Source organism: Tasmannia lanceolata, unplaced genomic scaffold (genome assembly GCF_043159265.1).
Source record: "Tasmannia lanceolata isolate RefF3 unplaced genomic scaffold, GAP_Taslan_0.1 ptg000013l, whole genome shotgun sequence".
Classification (NCBI taxonomy): domain Eukaryota; kingdom Viridiplantae; phylum Streptophyta; class Magnoliopsida; order Canellales; family Winteraceae; genus Tasmannia; species Tasmannia lanceolata.
This window is the reverse complement of record NW_027518690.1, coordinates 21,707,406-21,731,373: the sequence shown is the minus strand read 5'-3', so window position 1 is coordinate 21,731,373 and position 23,968 is coordinate 21,707,406. Positions and strand designations below refer to the sequence as shown.

Here is a 23,968-nt window from a genome sequence, read left to right as displayed (position 1 = left end):
CCTAGTCATTTTCCAACCCATGGAATGCAAGCAAAGCAAAAACAAGCCTCATTCCCAAAATAACAACCAAATGAGATTACAACCATGCCATCACCTGTTAGCTGCTTATTGCAATCTAATTAGATTTCAAGAGACTTCGATTCACAAAATACAACAATCCACATTCATTAGGAAGATCCACCGCAAATATTAGCTGGTTGGGTCGGGTTGATGCAAACATTAGCTCAACCCAAGGTAGCATTCCCAACCCTAACCCAACCCAACCTGAGCCATGGGTACCCTAATCCAACCTGCCACAAAATCTGTGAACCCTAGCCCAACTCATCTAACCAGTCTTTTCAAAATTGGGCCAGGTTGGCCTAGGACAAAAACAGGAAAAAAAATACAAAAAAAGAACATAACACTAAGATTTTGAAAAGGATAATGATAAATGCGCCCCTTTTCATTACTTGGGACACCCAGCTACAGTGTATCTATGACTGCAAAGGGGCTGATGTACTTCACATTTGAAGGAATCAAGTGACCTGATTGCCACGCACAATGCAGCTGGGTGTCCCAAATGATGGAAAGGGGCACATTTATCACTTCCCTTTTGAAAATTAAGATAAAATTAGATGGGGCAAGCCGGATTGCATGTGACCTAAACCCTAACCCAATGCACAATCAAAAGGGTTGGCTTTTCCCAACCCTAACCCAAACCAACACGAGCCAAAAAGGTTCGGGTTGAGCCCAGCCCAAGTTGCACCCCTAGCTACAAATCTGAAGGCTAGGACGGACTAACCTACAAAGCAAGAGCTATCTAAATTAACTATGTTCCAGAATTACCATACTGGAATCACTTATGTCACCTGCGCAAGCAAAAAGATCTATAACTTTTATACAATAACTAAATATATGACTGATATATTTCAAATTAACAACTACAATGTTGGAGTCTCAAAGGAATAAACCCAACCTTCTATTGGGGTTTTCAGTTTACAACCAAAGGAGAAAAGTTTGACTTTTGTATGAACATTTTAGCGCCAAAATAGATGTCCAAAGTTTTTAAAAATTCATTTCATGCAAGAGCAGTAAAACTGAAATAAAAAGGAGATAAAAATTCACATTCTGTAATGAGAATCTTCATACCAGATAAACGTGAGGACATCACTCGAAGTCAGCATCGTCCGATTGAACATGGAGAGGGCCAGAGGGAGAATCCACTCTTACTTTTGCCTCATCCAACTGAACATGTAATGGGCTGGATGGCGAATCATCTCCTTTCTCCTCATTGGACCTGTTGCTCCTCATCTTTCTTCCCATCCTTATTCACTGGGCAGCTCCCATTTTCAATTTTCTTCCTCTTGTATGTTTTTCCTGGTTTGCTTTCTGAGCCAATTTCAGTATTTCCATTTGCAGTATCAAGTTTTTCCTCTGCATTATCACTATCTTCTTCATTCAATTCCTCAATGTTATCCTCCTCGGTCTTACACTGGAGAGTCTCGATCACACCCATCAACTCTCTATTAACCTGTCCATAAGCCATTCATGGGATTCAAGTAAACAATCAGACCTCATGCTTTGTAAGCCCACAAGTCCAAATTCTTTTAAAGAGACAATTGGTTGGTAATCATACCTGAGGGTTTTGAAGTCAGTCAGAGATGTCATTTGGGCAAGAAGGTCATTTCATGACACTTTTCTGAGGTCTAAGTGTCCGTCCTCCCTCTAGGGTCCTCTTCGTACAAAAGTCTGACCAGCAAAAGCGCCCTCCAAACACGGCTTGCAAAGTTATGAGCACAGGGAGTCGTGATTGTAAGTGTGATCACTTTGCGACAGATCAGGCAACTGAACTCTGCATATTCACCACTACCACCACCAGTGTTTAAAAACTCCTTGACTCAGCAAGGAACTCCCCCGAGTCGACTCCTTTTTACCTCGGCCGCATTCCGCGTTTCACCACATCCGCGTTCCTCGTTTTGCCTTACAGAGTCAATAAACTCCTTTGACTCTCCCGAGTTATGACCTTGTCAACCGTGTTAACCGCGTTCTTGGCCGCGTCCGCGCCGAGTCAACAAGGATTTTTCTTGGCCGCGTTCCACGTCAAATCCGCTTTTTTAAACACTGACCACCACCACCACCAACAACAACACCAATAATAATAATAATATGTGTGTGTTCCCATCGCCAATGCACTGATTCTAAGTGTAACGGTAGAGTGTAACCATAGGAGAAATAAACAATGCCAACCAGAAAATAATCATGCCAAGAAAGAAAAGAAAGCATATGCATACTTCATAATCCCTTGATGGGCTATCCTTTCTTTCCGTTATCGGTTGCCTTCTTAAGCTCTTTAATGACAGGCAAAGGCCTTGGGCAGTCCCCTTGTTCATCGCTGCAGTAGCAGCAGAGTAAAATAAGGATATATTACATAAGTATAGACTAAAAGCAGAAACCAAAGGCAAAACACAGCACAAACCACGTCCAAGGAGCAGGCTCATTATCACATGGGACAAATAGATACCGGCAGAACTTGAAACCCTGCATGAGTCCAAGCAAAATCAGAAAGTTAAAGATGAGCAAGAACAGGATATTGGAAACACCCATTGCAAACAAAATCAAGCAATTTTATAAATCTTTCATTTGGATACCCCTTGGATTTGGGCTGTGGATTTAAAATCCACAGATTTGGAATTTGATACATTTTGATGACCCTATAAGGAGAGGGATGTTTCGATGAAAAGGAGGGGGTGTCTATTTTAATGACCCTATAGGTTGAGTGACAGACGAGAGTTGGGCAACACCGTTCGCACCAAATCCAATTCTAGGGATTTCAATAATGACTATCCCAAGGGATTTCACATCCTTGGAATTAGGCTGAAAAAAGGGAATTGAGATCCCTTGGGATTTCACCAAATCTAACTCATCCCCCTCCTTTTCTGCAGTCCAAATGGAAGATTTGGATTTGTGGGCCTAAATCCAAATCCCTCTCATCCAAACAGCCCATTGAGCCAAAGATTAAACATTTATCAAAATAACACACGAAGCCAAGGGTGTAAATATCTCAAAAAATCAGCACATTGAAGTCCAAAGAAATTGATAGAAATGAAGATTTTAAAGCTTCACTTCAAAAATCTAAGAAAGAACCTACGACATAAACAGAAACCAGAAAAACAGGGAAATCTGTTAAGCAGAACAAACCAAAACCCAAGTAGGTAACTCAACACTAGCTAATGCACCTCAATTAAGAGCAATTGCCCTTTTTAATAGCAACAATACCCATACCTGAATTCCAACTTTCTGCCAACATTTCTCAATCCTGTAAATTCCATCATATTGAACCCCGATTTCTGGGGCATACGACGAGCATTTCTCCTTATGTGACCTGTTGATAAGAAAGCTCAAGTAATTGGGGATAATATGTTACTGTAGATGGTATAGCAAAAAGGATGATCATAAAAAGATGCAAAAGTGTGATTCAATTCAATGAAGTAAGAAGAAAGAAAGGGCTCTTCAAAGTGCCAAATGAAGGAGAGTTTCTATAAAAGACAATGAAATTTGAGTAGTCACACTAATATAATAATAAAATTCTAAAATCCGAAGTCTGTTTATTTTTGGGTAGTCACACTAAATAATAATAAAATTCTTAAATTCAGAGTCTACTTATTATTATCTCGCAATATGGTAACTGAATTTGAATGCAAACCATTAATGGAAGAATCCATGGGTTAAGCGAAATAATGAGACGAGCCACAAATGGTAATGAGAAATGTTCCAAAACACCAATAATGGACTGGGTTAAAGAGACTTAATTAATATATAAATACAGAAATCACTTATTAAATTCTATGATTTAGCCAACACATTGAATTTTCAGGTGACAGGTGTCGATGCGTATCGATACTCCTTGCAGCGCTAACGTACTGCCAAAAACTGCTACACTTAATGTACAACTCCTTTCAGCACTAACGTACTGCCAAAACTGCTAGACTTAATGTACGCATGTCGAGACGTTCTTGTATCGTGTCAAATGACATAATATTTATTATAGAATATTGAATTTGACTCTTCTTTTATCATCAACTCTTATTTTATAAGTAACTTATCTTTGAACTATTCTTCAACATAATATTTATTGTTACCCCCCCTCCCTTAAACCTAAAACACTAAATAAACACTCGTTCAATATTATATTCATTGAGTCTCTCTTTCTTGATGCATAATGGAGATTGAAGATAACTAGATTTGATTAAAGAATGCACTGCTATTTGATTATCTCATGTTTCTTTGAGAGTTGTAGTTGTTTAATCCTATGATTTATTAGTGTTAAAAATGCCATATTTATTTTGTTGCAAATTATGATCATTAATCAATAATTTTATATGTTGGTATGTGTACGGGCATCTTACCATTTCTATATTTAAGGGGTTACTGTGTCGGAGACCTCGTATTCATGTTGATACTCGACATACGAATCCGTGACCACATATCATAGATTAAATTATTTTAAAGAGTATGCTTAGCAGAGAGCATTAAAATTATGATTGCATTTAGCAAATACGATATATTAGTTGCATCCACTTCCCACAAGCAGCAACCCCTCCCCATTATGGATGGTGAAACCCAACCTTCATCTCAAACCCTTCAAAACAATATTTAAAAATTCATATCAGGGCAAGAAATCAACCAAGGTAAATTCAAGTCGACTTAGGCGACTCAATGATTGAGGGCGAGCCTTGGCACGGCACTAAGGTTGCTCCATTGTGACCTGGTGGTCACGGGTTCGAGTCACGGAAAAAGCCTCTCTGCAAAGCAGGGGTAAGGCTGCGTACATTTAGCCCTCCCCAGGCCCCGCAATAGCGGAAGCCTCGTGCAATGGGCCGCCCTTTTTTTTCGGTGACTCAATGATTGTTGCAATGAGTTTTTTATTGATCCTTCTACACGAACAAGTTTTTGTTTGACTAAATAGGGAAAGGGCCAAGTCGACTCAATAAAGCTCTAATTGATTCTAAGCCATAATTTGTTTTTTCTTTTAAGGTTTTCTAAACAATGCTTCAATCCAACTGCATTGCCTCCCCTCCGCCAAAACCACCATTGGTGATACTATCCTGAGTCCTCCCCCCCCTCCCCCCTAAATAAATAAAATAAAATAAATGGTTTTAAATTTCCCCAAAACAACAGAAATATTTCCATTTCCATCCCCACCGAAACAAAATTTACATAAATTCCTTCCATGTCATTATTTCCCTGAAATCCCCAAAATTCAACCAGAATGGTTGAAAAGACAAAATGGAAAGATGTTATGATTTGCATTTCACTTCATTTCATTAAAGTCGAGAATGATATTATTTTCCTGAAATCCCCGAAATTCAACCGGAATGGTTGGAAAGACAAAATGGAAAGATGTTATGATTTGCATTTCACTTCATTTCATTAATGTCGAGAATGATATCCGGTAGGCAACATCATTGAACTGCATAGCATGGTAACCATCTTTTATGCATGGGATGTCAGATTGTCATGGGACCAATAGTACCTCATAATTCTATGTGACATTGACATAGAGTTGGGGTCCTTAGAGGAGAGACTGGTCATTGTACTTTCTTATACTTCATTACATTGTTCTTCGTTATTGACTTTATTAATCTAGACATGTGTGACAACACATATCACTAGGTGTCCGATGTGATTAAGCTATTGTGGATAGCTGCTTATGTGATGGTTTCTAGGTATGTATTTGTGCTTATTCTAGCATTTCCCCAAGTTTCATCTTAAAATTTCATCATTTGCATACATTTCCATACGTTTGCGTGATCTTGCAAGATTTCCAATGAAATTCCCACCGAAACCGAAATTTGCTCTAATTGATTCTAAGCCATAATTTGTTTTTTATTCTAAGGTTTTCTAAACAATGCTTCAATCCAACTGCATTGCCTCCCCTCCGCCAAAACCACCATTGGTGATACTATCCTGAGTCCCCCCCTCCCCCCTAAATAAATAAAATAAAATAAAATAAATGGTTTTAAATTTCCCCGAAAACATAAATATTTCCATTTCCATCCCCGCCGAAACAAAATTTACATAAATTCCTTCAATGTCATTATTTCCCTAAAATCCCCAAAATTCAACCGAAATGGTTGGAAAGACAAAATGGAAAGATGTTATGATTTGCATTTCACTTCATTTCATTAATGTCGAGAATGATATTATTTCCCTGAAATGCCCGAAATTCAACCGGAATGGTTGGAAAGACAAAATGGAAAGATGTTATGATTTGCATTTCACTTCATTTCATTAATGTCGAGAATGATATCCGGTAGGCAACATCATTGAACTGCATAGCAAAGTAACCATCTTTTATGCATGGGATGTCAGATCGTCATGGGACCAATAGTACCTCATAATTCTATGTGACATTGACATAGAGTTGGGGTCCTTAGAGGAGAGACTGGTCATTGTACTTTCTTATACTTCATTACATTGTTCTTCGTTATTGACTTTATTATTCTAGACATGTGTGACAACACATATCACTAGGTGTCCGATGTGATTAAGCTATTGTGGATAGCTGCTTATGTGATGGTTTCTAGGTATGTATTTGTGCTTATTCTAGCATTTCCCCAAATTTCATCTTAAAATTTCATCATTTGCGTGATCTTGCAAGATTTCCAATGAAATTCCCACCGAAACCGAAATTTGCCCCCATTAACCCAACCCCCCCCGGCAAACAACAACCATCCTAAGAAATGAAGAGTGCAAAAGAAAACATGTTGTAATGACAGTTTTTAAGAACGAAAGTCAGAAAAAATTTATCACTTAATTTGATGTGTTCATCCTAAAACCTGTTTCAAAAGATTCACCTATTCACCCCAACCTCTCTAAGCTAAACTGTAACAGTAATGCCGTCACCCTACAACCTGTTTCAGAATTTCAACCTTCTCGCCCAATGTATAGGTCAACCTTCCCACTCCTTTTTATCTTATATACTACTACTTTAGGAAGTTTAATGTTTTTAACATACATAGTTATTTAAATAATACCGATCCAAGAGTCTTGGAATTGAGGGTTGAGCAAGTCCTTCCCATGCCACCATATTTGTGAACCATGTCATAAAGTAAAGAAATACTCATTGATTTTCCCAAGATATTCATGCATCATTTTCGGCATAGAATCTACAATTATTAACTAAATATACAGACCAATGGATAAGATTATACATCCCCTAATTGAACAAACAAAGCAGTTTAGAAACTTTGATTAGCCAAAAAGCTTCTTGCTACTTAAGAGTCAATGGTGACTCAGCACAGACAACCCTTGTGTTGTTTATCATTACAAGTTCCAGAAATAATCAGATAACATGTGAAGTAATGCCCCCGTGTAAGGTTCAGCACTCTGCCAAAATTCATTAAACCCCAAGTGGCTAGCAAAGATTTGGCACAAGCCCACAAAGCAAAGTCCACGCATGGCTCGCAGATTCTTTCACAAAATGATCTCTAGAAATGCAGATGACCTTTTATTTTGGGAAATAAATATTTTCAATATTTTCATGCCCATGATTTACAAAATCCACAAGAATAACACTTGATGTTCTTTCTTAGCAAATGTTTAAAAATAGCAGCAAGGCAAAGTCCATTTTCTCACAACCCTATATTTAAACATAGTTGAATTTTCAGAAAGAAAAAACAAGTTTTTATAATCATTAAAAGAATAAATTCAAATGCATTCAATCTTTTCCATCTATGAACAACTTATTACCAGAAACACATATTTTGGCATTTTTAAACAATACACTGGTCAAAAGCAACAGTGTGCAAAGAATTAGTCAGGGTATCTAGAAGCAAATCTCAAACACAAAGTAAAGGATCTAGAATCTATTAAAAAAAATAATCGATTTTTTTCCATTTATTTTTGTATTTTTTTTCAAAAAGTCAGGGGTCTATTAGATGTATGCCAATGGTGAACATGGGTTTCAATTTCGACCGAAATCCGAAATTTCGGACCGAAATTGGATGTATGCCAGTGATGAACATGGTTTTATATTTCGACCGAAACCGAAAATCCCGAAATTTCCAAATTTCGGCCCAAAAAAACGAGATTTATTACCTTTTTACCGGAATTCGGCAGAAATTTTGGTTTCAGCCAAGGCCGAAATTTGTACCGAAACCGAAATTGAAAATCAAAATTCCTGAGAATACAACTTCTCTAGCATTTGAGGAATTATTTTCCATGGAAAATTTACCTAGGATTAAAAAATTTCCCTGTTTACCAAAAACCTTTAAATTAACTTGACCCTGGAATCTTTTCCACATATTTTTCAGTGAAATTGTTTACCCTACATCCAAATGACCGTTTAAACAACAAATTTTCTGTACTTGGTTTAATTATTGGAAGGAAATAAATGAAGTGGATCCTAATCCTATTGGTTTTATAAGATTGATTGATTTGTACATTCCAATCGTCATTATCAACCCCTTAAAATCATGTACTCAAATCATTAAAATTTATAGGATAAATTATTCCATCCATTTAATGAAATGCAATTTTTTAAATTCAAGCAACGATGCCTCTTGTAAATAGTACCATATTTTAAAATTAAATCATTACACATAATCAAAATAAAAATCATATTTTTTTATTTTTAGAAAAAGCAATGGTAAATTTTTAGCAAATACGAACTTGCTAGATTATCTAAAAATTTTCTTCAAGGGTTTTTGGCAAGACAAAGAATACATCACCATAGAGATGCTTTTATCGATATGAAGTGCAGAAGTAAAATCTACTTTATCATTTATATGAATAAAAGATGAGGACCCTGCAAGAGAATGTCATCAGCCTTTTGGATTGGTGGGTGTGATGGGAACCCCATGACATGATTTGGGGCACCCTCCCTTGTTTTTAGGTAACATTGGAAGGGAGTGATAGTGAATCCTAATAAAATGCATGCTTTAATAATTAATAAAATAGTCAAGATTAATAAGTGCATGCTAACAAAATTACATCCATCCTAGTCAAGATTAATAAGTGCATGCTGATAATAGTACATCCATCCCTTGATTCACATGTAGATAAATTCCTAATATCTACTAGGAGAGGCCCCAAACCTGGCCACCTTTATCAGTTTTTAAAACCTCAGGGTGAGACAAGAACTCGGGTTTCATCAAGTCAGGTGAGTCAAAGGAGCTTTTGATTGACTTGGTTGAGTAAAACTCGAACAAGGTAAAACCAAATCCACTCGCAAGTCAGTGAGTGAAATGGGAAAGAGTAAAACCAAGTCGACTCGCAAATCAGTGAGTGACATGGGAAAGTTTCAAACAGTGGCCTTAATAAATCAAGTACCACCGGTGGGCCCTTGAAGGGATACCATTTTGTGCATAACCAAAGCCGACCTGACAAGGCATTCACGACAGAGCTTGCGAAAAGGGGGCTGGGAAGGCAAATGCATGCAGTGGGAAGATCTTTGTCACGGTCCCTCCTGATCATTTTGGTCCAATTCTAGCGGAGAATGACCCAGATAGGAAGAAGGGTGTGTTGGTGAGTGAGTCATGGGAGGACCGTATGGAGTGCGGGCAATGGGGTGCCCACCTTTCACATGTTGCGGGCATTGCTAGACAATCGGAGTATGGTGCACAGTCAGTGGCACTCTCAGGAGGCTATGAGGATGATGAGGATCATGGAGAGTGGTTTCTCTATACCGGTGGTATTTTGCAATTTGGCTACCCAGACCATTTAACTGCCCCGGTTTCTTGCTCAATCTCACTGCCCTGACAAATGGCATACATGCACAAGCTTGATTTTGATATCATACAGAAGATTTGAATGCAATCAATTCATGGAAAGAATCAAGCCACCAACCTCACCACTCGCACTGGATAACCTTTCTCGCAACTGACTCACAGTGCCACGTTCCTCTTCTCAAACTACTGGTCCTTGTTTGTGCGTTAGTTCCCCCTCAGGTCACTCCCACCGCTGCCCATCAAAACAAACAAATCAATATAACGTCCAAAGAAAACAGACAGCAAACCCACATTGAAAATATGCCAAAGGTTCAGAATACAACTCGGACTAAAGATCTTGGTCAGGCTTGGACCCAAGCATTACTAAGCTTACTGCCAGTTATCTTGGTAGGTCATGGAGGTCATGTCAACACTAATAGGTTGTTTACAAGACGAGGGATTGAGTAAATATTTATCTTGACTAGGGTCGATTTAAATGTCGAGTTACCTCGGACCAGGTCAAACCAAGTTTCAAGCAAAACAGATTCTACAGGCAAAATCATCACAAATTTCAGTCAAGTGAAGTTCCAAACTTTGGATACGCCAAGGGAAGTCGGTAACTGAATTTTAAGAAACAGGAAAGTGAGAAACAAGAGTGTTTTGCTAACAAAGAGGGGGGTGAAAAGAAAATGGTTTTGTCAACGTCCCAAAAACTCAGTCAGTCAGCTATTTATCTTACCCAAGTCATGCTCACTAAGGCTTTGCACTTTTACTGAGGCTATATTATGCAAAAACCAAAATATTTTGCACGTATAATATGGTTTATATAAGTGACGCATAATGGGAAGAAATCATATAACAATGGGTAAAAAACCAATATGCACACTCGTTGAGTCAGCGCCAAACCACTCAATGAGTCCTAACAATTTAGGCTAGAGATAACAAAGTCAAACGTCAATAAACAAACCTTCCAGTATAGAGAAACCACTCTCTGTGATCTTCATCGTCCTCATAGCCTCCCGAGAGAACCACCGACTGTGCACCATACTCTGATTGTCCGGCAATGCCCGCAGCAAGTGAAAAATGCGCGCCCCCCCCTGCACTCCATACGGTCCTCCCATGAATCACCCTCCTACACAGCCTTGTTCCTATCTGGGTCATTCTCTTCTAGAATTGGACCAAAATGATCAGACGGGACCGTGACAAAGATCTCCCCACTGCATGCATTTGCCTTCCCAGCCCTTTTCGCAGGCTCAGTCGTGAATGCCTTGTCAGGAAGGCTTTGGTTATGCACAAGATGGTTTGTTTGGCTTCAAGGACCCATCGGTAATGATCTAATGATCGATTTTTCTGTTTTTGCCGTACGGATTGCACCACCAAGTGCTGAATTGATTCTGGGTTGGCTCACCATCTTTTTCTTTTTCTTTTTTTTTTCTTTTTTTTGTTGTGGTGGCGGGGCGAACTGCGGCACTTTGCACAAGTGTGCTTCCCCTGACCGATCCATTTTTAGAAACATTTCAGGCAGAATTTGTGCCCACAAGGTGTCTGAAACAGAAAAAAGAAAATTAGGAGAATGTGGATAAAAACGAGTTGGAGATTCAGCATTGCCTTGTGAACATTGTCACCTCGGATGATGACCCAAATCAAACAGAATCAAACAAGCTAAATTAAAGAGTGGAATCCACAGAGTACTCCAAATTACAAAATTACATGAAAATGATTTAAATTTCACAGGAAAATGGACCTTCATCAAATCTAAATGACTGAATGAAAAGGGAAAGTGGCACTCCATTAACAGCCAAAGCAGAGTTCCAATGGAGAATTTTATAGCACATCTATTAAAGGAGAAATTATATGATGCCCGACCGTCAAAATAAAGGGCGGAGAGAGACAAACACCCCCGCCCTTGATTTCCGATCCAGCAAAAAGTCAAGAAAGCCGACTTTTGCTGGATCGGAAATCAAGGATGGAGGGGTTCTCTCTCTCCGCCCTTGTTATTTTGACGGTCGGGCAACAAATAAGTTCTCCTATTAAGGAAACCAATAACTAACTAAAATGTCAAAAGAACAAATAATGTAAATGAAGAGGATTACAGGCTTTAATTTCAAACAAATGACTGGGAAAATTAAGGAAAAATCCTCAAATTTTAGGAAAATAAAAAACTAAAAGCAAAGAACATGCATATTTATTATAAAATAGAAGAAACCCCATGAAAGCAGCGACGAGGAGTTAGTGGCTTGAAAAAATAAAGAAAAAAAAAATGAAATACAGAGCTTCCAAAACTCAAACCAAAAGCATCCAAAAAGTGAAAAACTTAAAAAAAAAAATAAGGGTGATTCTGAGCATCTATCTCAAATCCAATATCATACATACCAACAAATCACATCATAAATATTCAGCAGATATTTGGATTTTTTTTTTTTAAAGGAAAATAGGAATAAAAAATCAGCCTAAACAAAAAAAAACTCTACTAAACTCGTCAATGTATGGCTCTGAAGCTGAAAATCCAGGCTGCTAACCAAAAATCTCCAAGAAAAAAACAGAACTCTTCAAGAAATACTCTCTGCATGTTCGATTTAACTTTGAAATCTGCCACAAGCAAATTTATTTAAATAAAATAAGGAAACATAACACCATCAACAGATCTTCCAATACCCTGAAAATCAATAAAAACGCATCAAATCTAAAAACGAGAGTTCTAAAAAACAAAATGATCAAACAAAAAAACAAAGAACTCATTCAAGCTAAATTTAGGTTTGAGCATATCAAATACAGACAAGCTAAAACCTGGATTTGATATGCTAAAACCTGAATTTGACAACCTAAAAATCGGATTTTACAATCCTGCAAATGTACAATCTAGGTTTTATTATAAAATCCAGATTTTTAGCTTTTAAAATCCAACTTTTAGCTCGAAAAATCAAGGATTTTACAATCCTAGATTATAAAATCCTTATATCGGACCAAAAGGCCTCTGCATGTCTATAGAACAGCATCCTAAGATCATCAAAAAGAAGAAAACCTAACCCTCGAGAAGATCTAGAACGTCATTTTCGTTTTTCTTTTTCTATTTATTCGATTTATCCTCTTCGAGATCTGATAATCACACTCCTCTGCTCATCAATTCTTGCCTCCTCCTCGCCTTGTCAAACTCAGAGATCGATCCATCGGCCTCGATCAAACGGATAGAATTGATCGGAGGCTGGGAACAGTCCAGGCATTCCCATGCGAGAGTGGAAGTTAGGGTTTGGGGAGGAGAAGAGACGCACGACACGTTTTGTAGAGGAGTTTCTCCTTGTCATAAAGGGGTTTTTGTTGGAATTTTACAATATTTGAAGCTTAGGATTTGCTAGAGTCCATCACATAAGGAATTTCGCGGATGGGCTGTTTCATGTGAGAGCAGCCACCTCGTGAATGAAGACAAAATCTGCTGAAAAGTGAGCCGGTATGGCCGTATGGGTACTGTCTCATGCAACAGCCCATCCGCGAAATGCCTTAAGCGATGGGCGCTAGCAAATCCCAGCTTGGTGGTGAAAATAACGCTAGCAAATCCCTTAAAACATAATGGATTTGCAACAATATTTCTGTACTCATTTTTTTAGTGGGTGAAAATAACGGCCTAATCACAGGCCGACATGTATCATAGGGTAATTAAGTAATCTTACCCAATATGGAAGGTTCTAGGGTGAACTGCCCACTCGTGAGGGGACACCTGTCGAGGGACATTAGAGTAATCTCATCTCTAATCTCCCAATTAACCTCCAACTATAAATAGCCTTCTAATGCTCAAAGGTAATGGTTCCCATTCTCAAAACTTACTATTCATAGTGTGTACTTTCTTATATGTTGATAGTCACTGACTTAAGCATCGGAGGCAAGGTTATCAAAATCGTACGATTTACGATTCGAATCGGATCGCATGGCAAACGATTTAAATCGCAACAGTGAATCGTTTTCTGAAAGAATCGTACGATTCATTTACAATAATGTTATGATTCCAGTGGGCCCCACAACTTACGTTAAAGGTTTTAATACGCCTTTTTTAATCCATACGAAGTCTTATTCCATCGAGTTAGGGTTCTGTGAGACGAAAGAAAAACCTCCGTATTCCATACGCCTCCCCCACTCATTTCTCCTCCACTGGTCCAAGAAGAAGAAGAAGATATCAGGTATGCCTCAACCCCCTGTTTTATTTTCTTTTTTTTGTATTTTTTGTATTTCTTTGCCTCAACCCCCTGTTTTTTTTCGGATTTTGAGAACCGATTGGACTGAGAACCGATTGGAGTTGGTTCTCAAAATCCAAAACAAACAGTACCTTCTCAAAACAAATCAATTTGGATTTTGAAAGCCTGATTTTTTCTAATGTTCAAGCCATGTTTATTTTCGATTTTGAGTACTGATTTGGAGTTAAGCTCTGTTTGTTTTGGATTTTGAGAACCGATTGGACTCCGATCAGTTCTTAAAATCCAAAATAAATAGGCCGTGTGATTGTTCAAAAATCATTTCTTGTGAATTTTTTTTCCAATCTAGTGGCAAATGATAAATTTTAGGGATATGATTCTAAATTAAAAGTCCCCCTGTAATTCTGTAAATAATACTTGAACTGTGAGTGATTCAATTCTCTTTTTTCCCCCATATGTAATCAGCAATGTAGAAGCTTCAAATTATGAAAGAAAAATTCTTTTCCAACCGTTTCTAAAAAGCTTCAAATTGATAATTACTCTTTTTATTCTTATTTATAAATTTTCCTATTTTTTATTATTTTTTTCTGATTTTTATATATAAATCTGAAAAATCTTACGATTTATGATTCGATACGATTCGACCCCTCTTACGATTTACGATACGATTCCGATTTTCAGAACATTGATCGGAGGGCCTTCCCGGTGTACCAATCCGGGTAGGTCGTCTGACTGCTTGTTCACGTGCGCAGACGGTTCCTAGCTCTTCCAAAGCCATCTCAGCAGAACACCGATTTTGGCCGCAACAAATGGGCACCATCTGTGGAACTAAAAATAAAAGCCTTTGTAGATCTCAGTATGGCAGTTCAGAAGAGTACTCGCACGAAATCAGCTCGGGGCGCCCGATCAGCCCCAGATATTGTCACCAAGGACGACACATAGCCCCAAAGATCGTTGTTCGACCTCCTCTAGTCGAGGGACAACTGCCTTTCTCGCAAGAGCCTCAGATACAGACAACCCTGCCTACAAAAAAAAATTTAATGCACCGGTACAACAGGTTACCACTCTAGTCAACCAGTTCGGGAACCTCGCAGAGCATCCTTCTGTTGGAGCTCGGGCAGAAGGCTAATCAGCATAGCAAGAGAGGGTAGTGACAGAGCAAGGGGATGCATTCCTATATTACGAGCACCACCAAATTTCAACTGACTGATACGCCCGACGTACCAGAGAGCGACCAATGTCTCCTAGTTACCACACTCACCATCATAGGGATCGTTCAAGGTCATTGGATAGTCGGCCACGGTCCCAGAGAGATCGTCCGGACCCAGTGGAGTGCCATCACCCCAAAATAAGTCCGAAAAGCAGGTCAAACTCCGCCTCGAGCCTACTTGAAATTCCAGTTGGGCAACCAAGAGGGGGGTGAATTGGTTGTCTTATAAAAAAATTATCCTTTTAAAAACTTTTGCAAGATTAGTTAGTTTTCAAAAGCTTAAATGAATATCCTCTCTTAGACCTTTTGACAAACACTTGTTAGGTGACTTTTGAAAACCCTAGTTGATTATTTCCTTTTAATCTTTTTATCAAAACACTTGGTGGATGATTGAAGATTACAAATAAAATGCAAATCCCACAACAAAATAAAGGAATGAGATGAATGGTTTCTTTTATGACTTTTATCAAACACTTGGTAGAACCCTAGTTGATTTACTCTCTTTAGTTCTTTTGACAAACACTTTGTGGATGATTTATACAAGTAAAACAAAATAAAGAACAAATACCAAAACAAGATAAAGTAAAGTGAGAGAGAGAAAGAGAAAGAGAACATACGCACAAGAATTTTAGAGTGATTCAAGAAGGAGAAGATTGCACGGAAGATTCATAGTGGTTCGGCCTTCAAACCCAAGGCCTACGTCCACTCTTCTTGAGGTCGCACTCAAGGGTATCCACTATTCGAAGACCACACAACGCCCGGCTTAAAGGCTCCTTACAAGTCAACTTTGATACAAGAGGATGGCTTCGCATCCTCCACACTCGCCAACAATCTCTTATTAACGGCCAAGATTAAAGCCCTTCTCTTCGAGTCTTTGAACTCCCCAAGGGTCACAACCCTTATTTATAATGAGTGGAAAGAAAGATGAAGTACTCTGTTGCCTCTTTTGTAGGCTATTACAAAGATGATAGCTCACAAACTCTCCAAAAGATTAATACAATGAAGCTCTAAGGAGCAAGTGTAAAGCTCTTTGAGGAATTCCAAGAAAACTTGTAGATTTGAAAGTTAAGGTTCAACAATGGTGGCTCAAACTTGCAAGAGTTGTAAGAGTTTTGTTCTAGGGTTTTTAGAGATGCATATATAGTTGTAGTTTGAGAAAAACCCTAATTTTTTGTCTTCACGGGAGTCATGGACGAAGTCAACCAGACCCAAAAACCCTAGGGGTGCAACTCTGGTCGGGTTGGGTCGGGTTGAGGCCAACCCAACCCAACCCAAAAACTTCAACCCCAACCCTAACCCAACCCTAACCCAACCCAACCCGAGTTTCAACCCGGCTTGGCTAACCCAACCCAACCCAAATTGATTTTTCCCTAACCCGAACCCAACCCAACCCGATTTCCCAAATTGGGTCGGTTTCTGCTAAAATCTTAATGAAAAAAATGCCTCTTTAAATCAGTTACCCCATCAAATGCCTCTTTAAATCTTAATGAAAAAAATTGGAGAGAGAGAGAGAGAAGAGAACCTTGTAGGTCCTGTGGCGAAAGAACCGAAGAAGAATGAGAGATGGTCCGATGGAGGATTGGAGGCTGCTGGCTTCTCTCAAAGAGAAATAGAGAATAAGGATTTATACTTTCTAGGTTAGGGTTTGCCTTTACTTTTTGCTTTTGACTTTTTGATAAGTATATAAAGTATACACTATTATATTTTCAAGGATAGAAAATTAGAAGCTAGAAAAAACAACACGTGAAAAACTAAAAATGTCAAAAAGTAACATGTTAATCTTATTCTTTGCCGGGTTACGAGTTGGGTCGGGTTGCCTGATGCCCAACCCAACCCGAACCCAACCCGAATTTTGTCAACCCAACCCGCCCAAAATTCGGGTTCAACCTGACCCAAGTTGCACCCTTAGTCCGAACGTCCGGCAAATATGACCGTTTGAATTTCAAAATCGCGCCTGGGTCCGTCACGGACGTCCGCCGGTTTCCCGGACGTCTGGCGTCGGTTCGACCATTTTTTATTTTCGAAACCACTTACAGACGAACGAATACAGACGGATGAAGTCCGGACGTCCGTCGTTGTGAAAACTAGTTTTTTTTAGTCCGTTTTGTAAAACTCATATCTCACTCGTTTCCTATTTGATTTTGAGGCTCTTATACTCGATTTGAATGGAAACGATGAGATCTATCTGTTAAAAATATTTTAAAAACATTTGAAAATGTTTTTGACCAATTAAAGTATAAATAAGATCTGGTGTCCACTTTGTAAGTGCCAGTTTGATGTCATTTCTCAACTTGGCAATTCGGTGTTTAACGGTGTTTAAGACCTTTGAAAATGATTTTCCATGAAATTAAAATAGGTCTCAAGGTTGGTTTTGAAAATGGTTTGAAAACACTTTGAAATGCAAAACCACTTTGAAACAGATCTTCAATACAATCTAGAAAATATAAGGTGCTTGAACTCCCTTGATTGTCTTGGCTTCAAATATCTTCTTTATGCTCTTGAACTTGTAGGTGAACTCTTTTGAATGCTCGATCCATATGACTCTCTCCTTTGAATGGATTCTTCACTTTGAGACTTGAGAAGGTCACCAACACTTTGTCCAACTTCAAGCTCCTCTTGGCATATGCTAGGCTTACTTGTGGGATCCTCAACTTGAGCTCTATGCTTGGACATCTTTCAAGGATGATGCCTCCAAGATGTGCAAGCTCACTTAGTTCCTTTGTGCATATTGATCCTCAAGCCATGTGTTGTGATGTATTGTGCTAATGTGCTAATGGCAATATGAGATGTGAAGTTCTTGTCTAAGGCACAACACTCCAAGGCAACACATTAGTCCATAAAGACTAATCAATTTGAGTTTGTGAGCATCAAAACAACAAGGTAAAGGTGATTAATTAAATCCATGGGAACCCTTGGGCTAACACAACTCCTGACGGGCGCATCTAAGGAGGAAAAGATAGATAAGAGAACCACCCAAATGTAGCGCAAGATCGAGGAGATGGATCGTCGTATTGGGGAATTCATGAGAGGAAGCAACGTGACTAGTCGGTGGTCGTTCTCGAGCAAATCTCCTTTCACTGAAACGGTCCTCTACGCCCTAGAACCTCGAGGGTTCAAAATGCCGCAACTGCCCCAATATGATGGGGCAACAGATCCGATTGACCACCTGAAGACCTTTAAAACCATGATGCTATTACACGACGGTCCTAATGGATTCATTTGCCGAGCTTACCCAGTAACTCTCCGCTCGTGATTCGTACTCCGGACTCCAGCCCAGATTCATTGGCTCCATTGAGGAGTTTCGAGAGAGCCTTGCTCGCCACTTCATGTGTACCAGAATGCAGCATAGGACAGTCTCTTCGTTGATGGCAGTATAACAAGAGACAGACAATTCCCTGAAAGTCTTTGTTGGACGATTTAACAGGGAAGCCCTCTAGGTTCCAAGTCTGCATCCAGTAGCTGCAATGAATGCTTTTTTTATCAGGTAAGATCCACAGAGTTCAAACATTCCATAGCTAAGAAAGCTCCGTCCTTTTTGACCGATCTAATCGCCCGACCAGAGAAGTATATTACTTCTGAAGAGACTCTGGCTGCCTTGAACTTGAACCAAGACAACTAGATCGAAGGTAAACGGAAGGCCGGAGATGAAAAGAAAAATGGGTCTGGGCCAACTCAGAAGTCCTATCGAGATGACAGGCCACCTCGTAGAGAAAGGAGCCCATGCCGTCGGGAGGAGGAATACACCCCTCTTAACACTACCAGAGGATGCATCCTAACTGCCATCCGCAAGAAGCAGTTTCTCAGATGGCCCTCAAAGATGCAAACAAAAGAGGCACAAAAGGAACAAATTGAAGCGGTTTTACAAGGATCACGGTCATGACACTGATAAATGCCGTCATCTCAAGGAGGAGATAGATAGTCTGATACAAAGAGCATTTGTCCGAGATCATGTCAAAGGAGGACGCCCTAGAAGGGAAGCTCGCGCTCGCAGTGCTTCAAAACATAAGAGCCCTCGACAGTCTCCTACTGTAAAAGCCCAAAGAGATCTCCTCCGCTTAGAAGTCCTCGTAGAGAAGAACGACATCCCCAACCTGCTAGGGTCATCGATACCATTGTGGTGGCCTAACGGCGGGAGGAACATCATCAGTAGCAAGAAAAGCGTATACTAGGCAGGTCAGTTCAGCACATATGGCGAACAAAAAGCAAAAGACTGACCTAATCTCCTCTCAGACAAATACCTAGATGCGTCCTACTACCACATGACGAAGCAATGGTGATCGTTATGCTTGTCGCAAACTTTGAGGTGAAGAAGATATTGGTAGACAATGGCAATTTAGCAAATATCCTCTATTACCATGCCTTCAAAAGGATGTCCTTAGGAGATAATCGCCTCATATCTGTTGACTCTGACCTAAACGGGTTTGTTGGAGATGCGATTAGAGTTGGAGGATCCATTGAACTGCCCTTCCTGGTAGGGACCGCACCCAACCAGGCAACAACCATGATCAATTTCCTAGTGGTGAAGGCTTGTCAATGTCGTCATGATGAAGAAAGCGAATGGGAAGTGGAGAATTTACATAGACTTCACTGACCTGAACAAAGCTTGCCCCAAGGACAACTACCCATTGCCAAAGATAGATCAGTTCATTGACACCACTTCGTGTCATGAGTTGCTGAGCTTTATGGATTTGATTGGAGCCCGCCATTTTACATCTCATGTTTTGATGGCGTGGGGCCCACCATTTACTAGTAAATAACTACATGCGTGTAACTTGCATGAATAAAAATAATTAAGTTTTAAGTTCCTACTTCCAAGTTTTCAACCATCAAAGCAAGAAAGCCCAGGCCCAATGACTCGATTTGACTAGTAAGAGTCATAGTTTTTGTAATCGACTCGGAGCAACTCGTAAGAGTTTTCGACAAAGGCGACTCGCATAGGCGACTCGACTCGACTCGAGAGTTGACTCGTACGACTCGTAAGAGTTTGACAACTATGCGCAAGTCAGTGAGTGACATGGGAAAGTTTCAAACAGTGGCCTTAATAAATCAAGTACCACCAGTGGGCCCTTGAAGGGATACCATTTTGTGCATAACCAAAGCCGACCTGACAAGGCATTCACAACAGAGCGTGCGAAAAGGGCTGGGAAGGCAAATGCATGCAGTCAGAAGATCTTTGTCACGGTCCCTCTGGATCATTTTGGTCCAATTCTAGCGGAGAATGACCCAGATAGGAAGAACGGCATGATGGTGAGTGAGTCATGGGAGGACCGTATGGAGTGCAGGCAATAGGGTGCCCACCTTCCACATGTTGCGGGCATTGCTGGAGAATTGGAGTATGGTGCACAGTCAGTGGGACTCTCAGGAGGCTATGAGGGTGATAAGGATCATGGAGAGTGATTTCTCTATACCGGTGGTATTTTGCTATTTGGCTACCCAAACCATTTAACAGCCCTGGTTTCTGGCTCAATCTCATTGCCCTGACAAATGGCATACATGCACAAGCTTGATTTTGATACGAGACAAAAGATTTGAATGCAATCAATTCATGGAAAGAATCAAGCCACCAACCTCACCACTCGCAGTGGATAACCTATCTTGCAACTGACTCGCAGTGCCTCGTTCATCTTCTCAAACTACTAGTCAAAGGACTGGTCCTTGTTTGTGCGTTTGTTCCCGCTCAAGTCTCTTCCACCACTGTCCATCAAAACAAACAAATCAATATAACCTCCAAAGAAAACAGACAGCAAATCCAGGTTGAAAATATGCCGAAGGTTCAGAATACAACTTGGACTAAAGATCTTAGTCAGGCTTGGACCCAAGCATTACTAAGCTTACTGCCAGTTATCTTGGTAGGTCATGGAGGTCATGTCAACACTAATAGGTTGTTTACAAGACAAGAGAGTGAGTAAATATTTATCTTGACTAGGGTCAATTTAAATGCCGAGTTACCTCGGACCGATCAAACCAAGTTTCAAGCAAAATAGATTCCACTGGAAAAACCATCACAAATTTCAGTCAAGTGAAGTTCCAAACTTTGGATATGCCAAGGGAAGTCGGTAACTGAATTTTAAGAAAGAGGAAAGCGAGAAACAAGAGTGTTCAGCTAACAAAGAGGGGGATAAGAAGAAAACGATTTTGTCAACATCCCAAAAACGTCAGTCAGCTATTTATCTTACCTAAGTCATGCTCACTAAGGCTTTGCACTTTTAGAGAGGCTATATTATGCAAAAACCAAAATATTTTATATGTATAATATGGTTTATATAAGTGACACATAATGGGAAAAAATCATATAACAATGGGTGAAAAACCAATAAGCACACTCGCGGAGTCAGTACCAAACCAATCAATGAGTCCTAACAATTTAGGCTAGAGATAACAAAGTTAAACGTCAATAAACAAACCTTCCAGTACAAAGAAACCACTCTCCGTGATCTTCATCATCCTCATAGCCTCCCAAGAGAACCACCAACTGTGCACCATATTCTGATTGTCCGGCAATGCCTGCAGCATGTGAAAGGTGGGCCCCCCCCACTGACTGTACTCGATACAGTCCTCCCATGAATCACACCCTTGTTTCTATATGGGCCATTCTCAGCTAGAATTGGACCAAAATGATCAGAAGGGACCGTGACAAAGATCTTCCCACTGCATGCATTTGCTTTCCCAGCCCTTTTCGCACGCTCGGTTGTGAATGCCTTATCAGGTCGGCATTGGTTATGCACAAAATGGATTGTTTGGCTTCAAGGGCCCATCAGTAATGATCGATTTTTCTGTTTTTGCCGTACGGATTGCACCAACAAGTGCTAAATTGATTCTCGGTAGGCTCGCCATCTGGGTGGGTTGCCCAAGTGTGCTTCCCCGGACCAATCCATTTTTAGAAACATTTCAGGCAGAATTTGTGCCCACAAGGTGTCTGAAACAGAAAAAAGAAAATTAGGAGAATGTGGATAAAAAGGAGTTGGAGATTCAGCATTGCCTTGTGAACATTGTCACCTCGGATGATGACCCAAATCGAACAGAATCAAACAAGCTAAATTAAAGAGTGGAATCCACAGAGTTCTCCAAACTACAAAGATAACATGAAAATGATTTTAATTTTCGCAAGGAAAACAGAGCTTCATCAAATCTAAACGACTGAATGAAAGGGAAAGTGGTACTCCATTAACAGCCAAAGCAGAGTTCCAATGGAGAATTTTATAGCACATCTATTAAGGAAACCAATAACTAACTAAAATGTCAAAAGAACAAATAAAGTAAATGAAGAGGACTACAGGGTTTAATTTCAAACAAATGACTGGGAAAATAAACCCCATGAAAGCAGCGACCGGGAGTTTAATTACTTGAAAAAACAAAGAAAAAATGAAAAAAACAGAGCTTCCAAACTCAAACCAAATGAAGCCAAAAAGTAAAAAACTTAAAAAAGAAAGATAGGAGTGATTCTGAGCATCTATCTCAAATCAAATATCAACCATACCAACAAATCTATTCATAAAATACTATGCAGACATTTTGATTTTAAAAAAAAGGGAAATAAGAATAAAAAATCAGAAAAAAGAAAGAAAGAAACTCTACTGAACTCGTCAATGCAAGGCCCTGAAGCTGAAAATCCAGGCCGCTAACCAAATATTACAAAAAAGACTCTCCAATAAAAATAAAAATAAAACAAACTCTTCAAGAAATACTCTCTGCATGTTCGATTTAACTTTGAAATCTGCCACAAACAAATTTATTTAAATAAAATAAGGAAACATAGCACCATCAACAGATCTTCCAATACCCTGAAAATCAATAAAAACGCATCAAATCTAAAAGCGAGAGTTCTAAAAAACAAAATGATCAAATAAAAAAACAAAGAACTCATTCAATAAAAATAAGAGTACTAGAATAACAACATAGTGAGAATCACTCCTCCCTTTGGTTCCATGGATTTTATAACCCTGGATTGTAAAACCTGAATTTGACAAGCTAAAACTAGGATTTTACAATCCTGCAAATGTATAAACTAGGTTTTATTATAAAATCCAGGTTTTAACTTTTAAAATCCTAGTTTTAGCTTGAAAAATCAAGGATTTTAAAATCCTGGATTATTAAATCCTTGTATCGGACCAAAAGGCCTCTGCATGTCTATAGAATACCATCCTAAGATCATCAAAAACAAGGAAATAAGAAGAAAAATAGGAAAAACTAACCAATTTGCGCAGTTAAAACTCCCGTCGAGATTTGATATTCTTGCCTTTTCAAACTCAGAGATCGATCCATCGGCCTCGATCAAACGGATAGAAACGGTAAGTTCGCAGCAAGGTAGTGATTTTCCGGCGAGAATGCCGGAGGAATTGATCGGAGGATGTGAACAGTCCGGCCATTCCCATGCGAGAGTGAAAGTTTAGGGTTTGGGGAGCAGAAGAGAGGCACGACACGTTTTGTAGAGGAGTTTATCCTCGTGTTATAAGGGGTTTTCGTTGGAATTTTACAATATTTGAAGCTTTGGATTTGCTAGCGTCCATCGTAGAAAGAATTTTGCGGATGGGCTGTTTCATGTGAGAGCGGCCACATCATGAATGAAGACAAAATCTGCTGAAAAGTGAGCCGTGTGGCTGCTCTCACATGCAACAGCGCATTCAACAAATGCCTTGTGCGACGGACGCTAGCAAATCAGCTCGGGGATAAAAATAATGCTAGCTAATCCCTTACAATATAATCGATTTGCAACAATATTTCTTCTTATTTTTTACGGGGTGAAAATAACGGCCTAATCACAGGCTAACATGTGTCAAAGGGTAATTAAGTAATCTTACCCAATATGGAAGGTTCAGGATGAGGTGACACCTGTCCAAGGGCATTAGGGTTACCTCAGCTCTAATCTCTCATTTAACCTCCAACTATAA

The 23,968-nt window shown here is 39.4% G+C and overlaps 1 pseudogene across 1 annotated transcript; it reads right to left on the bottom strand.

The window, feature by feature from the left end:
- Positions 1–883: 883 nt before the first annotated feature.
- Positions 884–23,508, bottom strand: LOC143889946 (E3 ubiquitin-protein ligase ORTHRUS 2-like; annotated as a pseudogene). The gene is made up of 9 exons (XR_013255010.1): positions 23,273–23,508; positions 21,485–21,996; positions 10,657–11,234; positions 9,829–9,942; positions 3,262–3,361; positions 2,456–2,517; positions 2,271–2,371; positions 1,616–2,100; positions 884–1,510 (listed from the first exon to the last, which is right to left on the bottom strand). The product of XR_013255010.1 is annotated as an E3 ubiquitin-protein ligase ORTHRUS 2-like (transcript).
- Positions 23,509–23,968: the final 460 nt, after the last annotated feature.